Consider the following 12959-nt stretch of genomic DNA (forward strand, 5'->3'; position numbering starts at 1 on the left):
TAATGTCATGTCCTTTTTAATTCCAAATACTGGCATGCTTCATGTCATTGCTTTCCTTGCTTTGAGACAGGTTTAGTTTGCAGACTGTCCTGGAGCTTATTATGTAACCGATACTCACCTTGAATTTACAGCAATCCTCCTGTCTCAGCTTACGTGCTAGGATTACAGCTATGAGCCACCATGTTGGTCCGATGGTTTAATTTTAAATATTGGCTCTCCTACACTCCTGCTCCCTGCTTGGAGTAGGCCCACAGGGCCGAGGACCCCCAAGCCACGTCTTCTGGGGGGGCTGATTAGCAATGCAGGCCCCCTCGGGGACAGCACCAGTTGGTTCTGCTGTAGAACTCACTGTAGAGCATGGCTCGGAAAACGCAGGGGTTGACACTCTTCACAGTTAGAGAAGGGGTTCTCAACATGTGGGGCGTGACCCCTTTGGCAAACCTCTATCTCCAGAAGCATTTACATGATGATTCATAACAGTAGCAAAATTCCAGTTATGAAGTAGCAACACAACATGAGGAACTGTACTGAAGGGTTGCAGCATTAGGAAGGCTGAGACACTGAGTTAGAGGAAAGGGTTCTGTTAGGATGGCGTAGCTGAGATGATTAAGGGTCATACTATATAACCAGAAAGGCTCAGCACATCCTGTCTGTAGCAATGTGTTGTTATGCTCTTTGGACGGACCCGCTACCCAGCTCCCAAATGAATCTCACATGGAATCTTCTTATTCTTACTTATAAACGTCCATCGTTAGCTTGGCTTGTTTCTTGCCTACATTTCTTGAATTAGCGTGTCTACCCTTTGCCCTCTGTGTTTTTCCCATTCTCTTGCTTTAAATTTTACTCTTACCCCGTGGATTGTTGTGCAGCTGGATGGCTGGCCTCTGACGTCCTCCTCCTTTTCTGGCTATTTTTCCAGAACCCCTTCTCCTAGTTTTTTCCTATTTATCCTCTCTGCCTGACAGCCCTGTCTATTCTTTCTCCTGCCTCGCTATTGGCTATTCAGATATTTATTAGACCATCAGGTGGTCAAGACAGGCAAATACCACAAATTCACAGAGTTAAATGCAACAAACAAAAGTCACACACCTGAACATAATATCCCCAACACCTGACCTCTCCCTCGCTGCTCACTAACGTGGAGATATTCACAGGTACTTCCCGCGTGCCCAGTCAGAGCCCACTTAGGGGGATGTAACAATAAATCATATGAGCAGCACCGCAATCCGTGTTCCTGCTCTGTCCGGCCTCTGAGGTCCACTCTAGCCACCTCTCTGGTAACTGTCCTGATCTTTGCTGTACCATTTTCCTACCCAAGCAGGCATGCAAATGCTGGGCTGGTTAAACCTGAGATCTCTGGCCCTCCCCAGAGGCTGGGCTGCAGAGACCACTGCTGATGCCCAGAGCTGGTCTGGTCCCCTAGTGCCTGTCAATCCCAAGCACAGTCTCTAGAGCATGCCAGTCAGACTATCTGGATGCATCCTGGATGTTGCTCAGCACCATGCCAGGGTTTAAGACCACAGGTCTACAGAGGGCTCTCTAAACCAGAGTGTGTCACAGCCTCATCTCTGGAATGGAAGGCCTGGGACCTCCCACAGATCTTGATGCTGCTGTTGCTGCCACTGCTGACTCTGGAATACACCAAGTTCAGAGAGAAGGGGAAATAAGCGTCAACACGGAACTGGCCCTCAGCTGTTAGGACATCTGACCACTGTGCCTCTCATACCTCCTGGGACACACAGTAGTGTCTCAAGGCCTTGGTGTTAGTATTCACGCAGGCCCCTGAAAGGATCCGTCCTCAGCTGCAGCCACTAAGAGCACCTCCTGCGCACATTCACTATGTTCCCTTTTAAAAGGTGGGCCTTGCCCACAAACCGCCCCCCTTCCACCAATCTTGTCCCCTGGTCTCTGCTCCTCTCTGTCCCCTTCTCTGTCCCCTTTTCTGCCCCTTCTCTCTCCTCTTCCAATAACCCTCCCATATGAGTTTTGATACACAGTGTGACTTCTCTTTGTGGCGTTTTTTAAATAAATTACAACACTTGGCCCTACCAGTTAAATTTGTATTTGGCTATGAATAGCAGAAATCTCATTTACAGCAGAACCCAAAGTCCAGAGCTGGGTAGCTACTCATGAGTGTCTCCTCAGAGACCTCATAGTAGCGTTTCCTCCTGCTAATGCCGTGTTACCACAAGGTGCCTGTCACAGCCTCAGGCAATGCATGCATTTGTTCTCCATCCAGGAAGAAAGATATGGAAGGATGCCAGAGCCTGGAAGCCAGCCCCGTCTTCTGTCACGACAGGAGTGGAAGTCATTTTTGCTCTTCAGCATGAATTTCTTGGGCCAACACTGGGGCATATGGCTGCCTCCAACCACAGGGTGGATGTGTGTGGATGGGAATTACATCTGCTGGCCACTGCCAAGTACCCTTGCCTCATCCTACAGCCACATCTTCCTAGGACCCGGCCAGTGAAGTCTCCTAGGCTCTCTCCATTCAGCCTGCTATGCAAGGTGGTCTGGGAGCCATGCAGTTGAGAGGCTTTCATGCTGTTCTCTGATATGTGCAGCCTTTTGGACAGAGTCCTGCGGATTCCAACCCTCATCCTGGTCACTTAAATTTAGGATCTGTGAGATGGGGCCCTAGAGGCAGCTCCCCCGGACTTCTGTTGGGATGAGTCTGTGACTTAGCCGTGTGATACACTCCCTCGCCACTGCTGGGAGGGCCCAGGACCCTTGACTGAGCGTGTGTCACTTACATCTTCAGCACCCATCCATCCTAAGGGAGTCATCGTCATTCCCAAGCGGAGCAGCAAAAGGACCAGGTGGAGAAGGCTGGTGGGGAGGCAGATAACAGGTCACGTCAGTGTCCAGGCTTCGTCAGTGACTTCCTCTCTATTGAGGTCTACTGGGGCAAGCTCACAGTACGTAAGCAGACGTGAGAGGAGAGGCAAGCTCAGACCTACACAGAGAGGAGCAGCCTCTGAAGGGGAACACAGGCGAGGTTGGTAGGGACCAAATTTAAGAATGGGCAGCCAAGCATGGTGGCACACACCTTTAATTCTAGTCCTTGGAAAGCAGAGGCAGGTGGACCTCTGTGAGTTTGAGACCAGCCTGGTCTACAAAGGGAGTTCCAGGACAGACAGAGCTGCAGAGTGTGACGTTATCTCAAAATAAATAAATAAATAAAACAAATAAAAAGAGGTGGGATGCTGAAAAAAAGGAAGTTGAGTGGCCAGCCACCAGGTGACCAGAGAGCATCCGGGACCTGTATCTCACACCAAACCGTGAGTTCTTATTCCCCGGTCACAGCCATCTATTACAGAGCTAGCTTCTGACTGCCCGGTTTCTCGACTGTATTTGCTGTCTTGGTATATTTCAGGAACCCCTCCCTCTGCTGCTGATGCCCACCGCCACCTACATCAGGAGAGACCTTGGGGACCCAGGCCCTTCTAGTGGTTGCCTTATTCTAGGGTGTGGGGTGATGATTAATATGACCTCCAGTGTGAACCTTGCTGGCCTGAGGGTGGTGCTGCTGGATGCCACCTCTCTAGGGAGCTCTCAAGCCTCAACATTCGGGTGTGCTCTTAATCCCTGGATGGCTGATGGCATGCATGCAGAAATATTCTCGGAACCTGAAGGGAGTCCGAGTGACCAGAGAAAAGGCAGCTCCCCCGCACCCCCCCCCCCCCGCAAGAAACTTGATGATACCTCCCCTCCCCTTTCCTTTGTTTTAATAGCGGCTGTTGGCTGGGCATGCACATCGGCTCTCTGCGGACACATCACTGTGTTTTAATGACATGGGCAGCGGCAGATGGAGGTGAGGATAACTGGAGAAGAAAAGGGTATTATTGGTAAATGCGCTGGAAGCCTTGCAAATTTGAGAGGATAAATTGAAATTTTACAGGACTAATGAGTTTTTTGAAAACTGTTAGCCAGGCTTGTCCAAACCATTCTCTCCCTATTTAAGATTTTCTAAATTAGAAACTCAGAAATTTCAGGAGCTGTTTTGGTCCTGGAATGAATAAACAACCCAAAGTAGATGGTGCGTTTCCATGTATTAAACTTACATGTGTCTGGCTTGCATTGTAATCATAGGGTAATATTATTATTAGAATTTATGGTCTGCTCAGGGCTCTAGCTTTATTGAGCTAAGGTCTAGAAACATAGGAACCATTATTGGAATTCAGCTGTCAGAAAGAATCAAATTCTTGGCACCTGCACGCACGTTTTGTATGTACTAAGGTATGCTGGAATAGTTTCATACAAACAAAAAGGTGAATTTAGAGGAAAATTCACTGTATTTCTGCAGGCATGCTCTGTTCAGGGCTTATAACCCAGTGGTTGTAAAACCCTCAATTTGATTATTGGCTCTACTTATCTTAGTCATTGTCTTAGGGTTTCTCTTTCTGTGAAGAGACATGACAACAGCAACTCTTATAAAGGAAAACATTTAATTGGCACTGGTTTGCTGTTTCAGAGGTTCATGGTGGGAAGCATGACAGCATGCAGGCAGGCATGGTGCTGGAGAAGGAGTTGAGAGTTCTACATCTTGATCCGCAGGCATAAGGGAGTGAACTGTGAGCCACACTGAGTGTAGCTTGAGCATATAAGACCTCAAAGTTGGCTCCCATAGTAACACACTTCCTCCAACGAGGCCACACCTCCTAATAGTGCCACTCCCTATTGGTCAGAAATTCAACACATGAGTCTTTGGGGGCCTTTCCTGGGCAAATCACCACAGCTGTCTTGGAAAACTGATGTTTAGAATCACACTTCAGTACTGCAGTCCCCAGAAGTACAACCTTTCAACCCTGGAAGCTCTAGAAGAAATATTTGTTTATTTATTTATTTGTGTGTGTGTGTGTGTATGTGCATTCATATGTGGAGACCAATGTTGGGTATCGTTCTCAATCACTTCTGTCATAGTCAATGTTCTATTGCTGTGAAGAAACACAATTACTATGGTAACTGTTACAAAAGAAAACCATTTAACTGAGGCTGGCTTACAGTTCAGAGGTTTAGTCCATTGTCATCATGTGGGAAGCATGGCAGTATGCAGGCAGACGTGGTGCTGGGGAAGGAGCTAGAGTTTTACATCTGGATCAGCAGGCAGCAGGCAGGAACAGAACCCCTGAGCCTGGCTTGAGCATTTGAGACCCCCAAAGCCCACCTCCTGTTACACTTTTTCCAACAAAGACACATCTCCTAATTCTTGTAATTCTTTCAAACAGTTCCACACTCCCTGTTGACCAAGCATTCAAATATATCAGCTTATGCAGGGTGGGGGAGGCATTCTTCTTAAAACCACCATAGCTTCTCTACTCATTTTTTTGAGACATAGTCTCTCACAGAACCTGGAGCCACAAGGATCCTCTTGTTTCCATCCCAATCCTCCTGCCCAGCACCAGGGTTACAGGCTGGAGAGCCAGGCTTTGGTGTGACTTCCCAGCACAGCTGCAGGACCATGGCGTTCTCCAGAAACCATATGGACAACACCTGGCAGTGGTGGCCACCTAAGAAGCTTCAACCTGTCTGTAACATCCAGGATTTCTACTGGGTCTCACACACATGGACCACGTGCAGGACTGACCCAGTGCCCTGGAAGTCAAGCTGAAGGCATCTCATTAGGCGGCCGTTATAACTGACACAGTGTGTCATGTCGTCAGGCCTTGGGTGAAACACTCCTACCAGGCATGCTGCTGCAAGGGTCAGAAATCTCCCAGATTCACCGCAGTGCGGCAGACCCTGGAACAAGCAGCTCGAGCTGCTTAGGTATGACCACCGACCCTTCCCGTATGGTCCCTTTAACCTGCTCTTTGTTTTGTTTATGAACTGCTTCTGTCTACACTGTCTGCCAGTGTTCCCATTCACTTAATGTTTGTAAGTCCATGCCAATGGCTCCTGGGCTCAGATAAAATCATCATGGTGTCTCCTAAATCCTCATTTTCTAGAAAATCAGTTCCAGGAAAGCCTGATATTGTTGGTTTGGTTTTTATTTTTTTTTTTAATTTTTTGAGGGCAGGGCTGCTGTTTTTAGAGGCAGGGACTCACAACGTAACCCAAGCTGGCCTGGAACTTGCTTTCTTTTAGCTCAGCCTCCCGTATCACAGGCATGTGCCTTGACACCCACTTTGGCTGAAACAAATTTTAAGAAGAAAACTCTGCCCACTGACACCAACTGGCATACTGGAGAGAGACCGAGCAGTTAGATTAGACTATTGCCTTCCTGGGCCATAGTCATCTCTCAGGTGGGCTGTTATGGAATGTATCAGAGATGGACCCCGGCAAGGTGCAGAACTGAGATGAAGTTGTGGTGTTTCTGGAAGCTTTCAAAGCAAATGCTCTACTCTTCTTGGACTATCTGCTCCTTTGGGTCTGGGGAGTGCTGCAGATGACATCCCTAGCTATCTTAGTGATACTCTCACCCTGACCAAGACTCAATGTCAACTAGAGGAGCCCTCCCCCATCTCCAAAGACCTGGTGGAGTGGTGACTACATCAGAACCCTCACTCTAAGGCATCTTACCAGAGCCTGGTAGTTAAGCTTAAAATGACTTAGTGGTCACGTGTGCTGACAAGGAGCCAGGCAGGAACATCAAGATGTGCAGCGCCAGGCCCCACCCACAGTCACAAAAATGTTCATCTCTGTGTCACCAGTTGCAAAGGGCACAATGCTATGTATGTGATTCTGCCCACTAGTGTCTGTGTGCAAGCTCTTTGCCACATAGTGGGGACACCTAAGCAGCACTATAGTTCCTCAGGTCCCCCTAACATAACTACACCCCACATTGATGTCCACACAGATCTCTGTAAGCTTTGGGTTTGTGTAAGCATGGTAATACCCACCCACAGCTGTCAGGTGCATCTGGGCTTTCAGACTTTGCATGGGCAGGCTGGAAAACAGCACTGCATTGTGGGACATCTCCGTGCTGTGGTGCTGTGGGGTGGGCCTGGGGAAACCTTCAGATACACTCTTGTTTTTCCCTAATGTCTCCAGACAGCCTTTCACTCAGAGTGAGACAAAATGGCAGCACTCATATCGACCTTCTGTTTTCTGCCAGGAATGGAAGACGCTGCCTCTCCTTAGACACGCAGACACTCACGCCTGGCTTTCTGGTTGTCAACATCTGTCTAGATATCACAAGGTTGTGGGATTTACTGTTATAACAGTGTCTTTGCCACAGTGTTGATCATCATCAGGGAATTAGCCAAGCGTTTTGTGTCTGTTTATAGAGAGGCTACAACTGGAGGAAAGAGACATTGGAGCTGCTTTGCAGAAACAGAGTGGGGGCCTCTCTCTGTAATGTCTTCTTTGCCCATTGTGCCCATGTGTGGGGGTAGAAAATATGCATGGTTTTGTGAAATGCTCTGCTTATATACTTCTGGGAAGTGGATTCTTCTTTTATTTCTTAAAAGGATTTTAACATTAAATAGGGAAATTATGGACCCAAGCTAAGCATCCAAGAATGGACAAAGAAAAGGTGTATACATACCATAGAATACAGCAAAGGTTTATACATAGAGTAGAATTCCTTTCAGCCGTGAAGAACAAAGCTGTGTGGTTCATAGGAAAATGGATCTAACTAGAGACAATTGCACTGAGCAAATTAAGCCAGTCTCAAAAAGACAAATACCATGGGCCTTCTCCCTTTTGACATTTCTAGGTTTTACATAGATAATAAAATCATATAGGTATATAGGACATGAATGTGTAATTAAATTTTCCAGGAGAGACTGTCTTAGTTGGGGTTTAATTTGTTGTGATAAAACACCATGAGTAAAACCAACTTGGAGAGAAATGGTTTATTGCGTCTTATACTTCTTGATAAAAGTCCATCACTGAAGGATAAAAGGACACAGATTCAAGCAAGGCAGGAATCTGGAAGCGGCAGCTAAAGCAGAGGCCATGGAGGGGTGCTGCTGACAGGCTTGCTTCTCAGAGCTTGCTCATCCTGTTTCCTTCTAGCACCCAGGATAACCTGCCCAGGGGTGGCACCACCCACAGTGAGCTGGGCCCTCCCCCACTAACTGTCAATCAATAAAATGCTCTACAAACTTGCCCAGAAGCCATTCTGGTGGAAACAATTGAGGTTTCTTCTTCCAAAATGACTCTAGTTCGTGTCAAGTTGACATAAAACTAGCCAGCACAGGGACAAAGCGACAAATGGGGAATGATGAGAAAGGGAAGCAGTTGTGGTGGCTTGTGTGCACAAGATCTACCCAAGTTCAAGGCAGTCGCATTAGAGCCTGGAGGGGAGGGGCCCACGAGCAGAGGAGCTATTGACAGATTCTGGGTTCTAGGGGAGGGAGAATCCGTTCTGAGGTCCCTGGTAGGTTGACCTTGTTCCAGGAGATGGCTCTGCACCCATGGGATATGTGGGCGGCACAAATTGGACTGGATGGGTTATATACATAAAAGAGGTCATGAAGTTGGGAGGAGGTGGGGTGAGTGTAGGTCTGGGAAGGGTCATGGGCAAAGCAGGGGGTGAATATCATCAAAAGACACTGTGAATGTATGAAATTCTCGAGTGATTAAGAAGAAAGTTACATTAACAGGAGAGAGTTCTGAAGAACAGAGAAAACAGTGCTGGAACTCTACCAGATGCCAGAGGAGACGTCTGGATTCCCCTCTGTGGCCCTTCACCTTGAGACAGGATGTCTTACTGAGCCTGGAGCTCCCTGAGGGTAAGGCCAGCAAGGCTCAGCAGTTTTCTTGTCTCTATGTCCACCACTCTGTGGGACCAGCAGGAACAGTCATGCTCAGCTACAGCTAACACGTGGACGCTGGAGACCTGTCTCTATGCCCACCACTCTGTGGGACCAGCGGGAACAGTCATGCCCAGCTACAGCTAACACATGGATACTGGAGACCTGTCTCTATGCCCACCACTCTGTGGGACCAGCAGGCACGGCCACGCCCAGCTAACACATGGTCCTTGATTTTCACAGCAAGTGCTCTTACCAAACCGTCTCCCCAACCCTAACAAAACACTTTTCAAGCAGCGTTCTTTACCGTGGATGTCAACTTGAATCACAGCAGATTTCTCAACCCAAACCATGGAGGCCGAAAGAAAGTAGCACAGTATTTTCAGGAGCCGAAAAAAGAGCCTGCAGCTCTGGATCCCATCGTCGGCAAAAACATCCTTTGGGAAATGTGGTAAAACCAACGGTCTCAAGGGTTGCAAGCAGGCTTCTTGGGGGGCAAAGTGAATAGTGGCGTTCTGCAAAAATAATAATAATAAATATATAAATAAATGCATGAGCAAGCAAAGAAAGAACCAGAGCAGAAGAAATAACAGAGTAAACAAAATATGACTGAATATAGCGGGCTTTCCACCTCCTCTTGAGTTGACTCAATTATATTTGATAATTGAAGTAAATTATAACATTGTCTGATGTGGCTGTAACTATGTGGAGAAGAATATTTAAGATGGTTATAAGTGGCAGATGTTAAAGGGATGTAGAGTTAAGATGTTGTTACTTCAGCTGAACTGCTCAAACAACGGCAGACTGCCATAGCTGTGCACATATAATGTAATAAGAGGAACAATTGCTATAAAGCTATGCAAAGAGATCTGCTCAAAACACTACAGATAAATCAACAGAACTCTACAAAACCTTCAGCCCTATGCAGATGCTAATCTGCTTTCTCTGTGGCTTTTTTCATTGTAGAGAAGTCGAATTAATCAATGTGACCTTTGGGGACTGGTTATTTCATGGGGCATAAGATCCATTAGTGCTGTGGAGTGTAGGTATTCCGTTCCTTTTCACAGCTAAATACTGTTCCTTTCAGGGAAAATGTACAAAATACAACCTGTCTACACCTCCTGGGGGGCCCTCTCCAGCCTGTCTACACCCCCGCAGGGTTTCTCCATCACTGAGGACCAAAGTTTAAAAGAGGACAAAAAACTGTTTAATTTTAGGGCTGTTTATATTACGTGTGTTTCTTCATGGGGGTGTCTGAACTTAATTTCTAACTAGAAGATTAAAATGAAAAAAAAGAGGGAAGTGCTGGAGAGATGGCTCAATGATTAAGAGCACTGGCTGCTCTTCCAGAGGACATGAGTTCAATTCCCAGCACCCACATGGCAGCTCACAACTGTCTGTAATTTCAGTTTAAGGGGCCCGGCACCCATGGCAAAGCCCCAATGCAATACAATAAAAACAAATAATTTAAAAAAATAATAAATAAAATAAAAAATTATCTGATAAAATTTTATTTACAATCTCTTCTTTTCTGGTTTATTTACGTTCAGATAGGGATACGGCAAGGGATTCAGTGTAAATCAGGAAAAAATCTCCCAGATCTCAGGGTTGCTGACGTTGCTCTGTCCACCTTTGTTGAGGTGCACGGCAGCGGGAGCAGACCCCTTGAAGAGTAAGAACAGTGCTCTCACGTGGCTAACCTTTGTCGTGAGCTGCTCTTAAAACTGGCTTTTGTGTCTGTGGCATTCCACACTTCTCGAGCTGCAGTGATTCCTTTATTTGTTGCCCTCACCAAGTATTCACTGAGAAGCAACACAGTGAACTGCGTCTCAAGGATTCTGGCCACCCATGGTCCTGATGACTATCTCTGGCTCACAGCTAGGGAAAATAGAAAGGAAGAAAGGAAGGGAAAGAGGAAGAGGAAGGAAGGAAGGAAGGAAGGAAGGAAGGAAGGAAGGAAGGAAGGAAGGAAGGAAAGAAGGAAGGAAGGAAGGAAAACATCAAAATGGTATCTTTGTATTTGTATAGTGTTCCTATTCATTGAAAATAAAGTGTAGAAGTCTAAACATTTGGTAAGATCAAATGTTGCTGCATTAGTGCAACGGTGCTTGTGCCGGTATCAGCAGGCATGCATTCACATATGACTTGCACTGCCTGGTCGTATGTCAATGTAGCACAGGCTACAGTCATTTGGGAAGAAGAAACCTCACCTGGGAGATTGGCCTATTAGCAAGTCTGTGGAGCATTTTCTTGATTAATGATTGATATAGGAGGGCCCAGCTCACTGAGGGTGGATGCACCTAGGCAGGTCGCCCTGGGTGCTGTAAGGGAGCAAGCCATAAGGAGCATGTCAGTAACCAGCACTCCTCCGTGGCCTCGGCTCAGTTCCTGCCTCCAGGCTCCTGCCCTGCTTGAGTTCCTGCCTCGACTTCCCTAGACGATGAGCTAAAGATGAAATAAACCCTTTCCTCACCAGCTGGTATTGGTCACAGTGTTTTATTCCAGCAATAGCCACTCAAGCTAAGACACAGTTGCTGTGTCTTTTCATTGTGCATCTCGTTTGAAATCCCACGGCTTCTTGCAGCAAAGGCTGAATCCAGCTTTTGATCTGATCTGTGGATGGCATCCTCTTTCCTCTCGGGGAGGAAGAGCTGCTAGCAGGAGGAAGAGCTGCTAGCATGAGGTTTCGCGCTTTTGTGTTGCCCTGAAGGATAACTTCCACGCCCGTCTCCATCACTCAGTTATCCAGCTGCAGGCTGAGGCCAGGTGAGGCTGGCCTGAAGTAAGGAGCCGGGGGAGAAAGCCCAGGCTCGAGCCGGAACCCCTATTCTGGTCCACACCACCTCTGTCTAGTGGAGCAGTCATTTATACGTTTCAGTGGACAGAATCAAAGGGTGATCTGAATTTATTCCAGACAATTTCTCCTTTTGTTTTTCTTAATTCATGAGTATTAATATTCTTTAATGAGGATTTTTTTTTTTATTTTTAGGGTTTTTTTTTTTGTGGCTGTTGTGAGGAGAGAGCTCTCCTTCCCTCTCTAGAAGAGTTGAGCATTAGGGAGCAGCTCAAAGTGATGAAATATTCAGAATGTATTAGCAACTTTCGATAAAGAAGGAGGAGGAGAGGCTGGGTGCACACTCTAATCACAGTGGCGTTACTATAATTCTAAGGTTCTGGGCGAACGTCAATGCAGTCCGCTGACTGTTATGTCAGTTTGACACCCTGTCTTGCCATCTATTGTTCCCTGTAGGGCAGGCTTGATGTGTGACATGATTCTTAGCATCTCAGCTCTCTGGGCTGAAGAACTCAGGAGAGGAGACAGCCATACCGATGAGTCAGTGTGTTCTAATAACCACTGGTGCTCACTGTGCGCGTGCTAATGAGTCAGCACCGGGCTAAATGCTGTGTACGTGCCCTTATTTGGCTCTCGTGTAAATCTTTCAAAGTCTCTGCTGTGATCAGCCCCACTTTGGGGACAAGAAAATGGATATAGGGCTGGAGAGATGGCTCAGTGGTTAAGAGCCCTGGCTGCTCTCCCAGAGGACTTGGGTTTGAGTTCCAGCACCCACATGACAGCTCACAACTATCTATAACTTCAGGCTTAGGGGAATCTGACACCTTCTTCTGGCTTCTTCAGTTCCCAAGCTTGCAGGCATGCAAACAACACACACACATAGAAAATTAAAAGAGAAATGGGGGGGGGCATGAATACACAGGCTGGTGAGACAACTCAGTGGATAAAGACACTCGCCACCAAGCCTAACATCTGAGTTGGATCCTGAGTTCCACATGGTAGATGGGGAAAACTGTGACCCCTCCATACATGCCATGGTACGTGCCCACCCCAGACACACATCCATGTAGGTGCGCCCATACATACACATGGTACATAAGCAAATATGATATCGAAAAAGAGAAAGAAAATGGGTTCTCTGAGTTAAGAGAGGCTTCAAACCCACTGTGGGCCAAGTGGGATCTAGAACAACAAACCTGGGTTCCATATTCCACAGCATATTCAAATGCCATGCTAGTTCCCCAAACTTGACCTTAATGGCAGCCCTCTTTAGAAAACATCTGAAAATCAACTTTCACATATTCTGGGGGCCCTTGTAGTTCTATTGTTAGAAGTGTTCATCAGAAAGGGAGTAGTAAAGTGTAGGTAACGTGTTTGCAAACATGAGGACCTGGGTTTGGTCCCCAGTATCCATGTAAAATATGGAGGAGTGGTATCATGTTCTTGTAACCCTAGCACTGGGG

This window comes from Microtus pennsylvanicus, chromosome 4 (genome assembly GCF_037038515.1).
Source record: "Microtus pennsylvanicus isolate mMicPen1 chromosome 4, mMicPen1.hap1, whole genome shotgun sequence".
NCBI lineage: Eukaryota > Metazoa > Chordata > Mammalia > Rodentia > Cricetidae > Microtus > Microtus pennsylvanicus.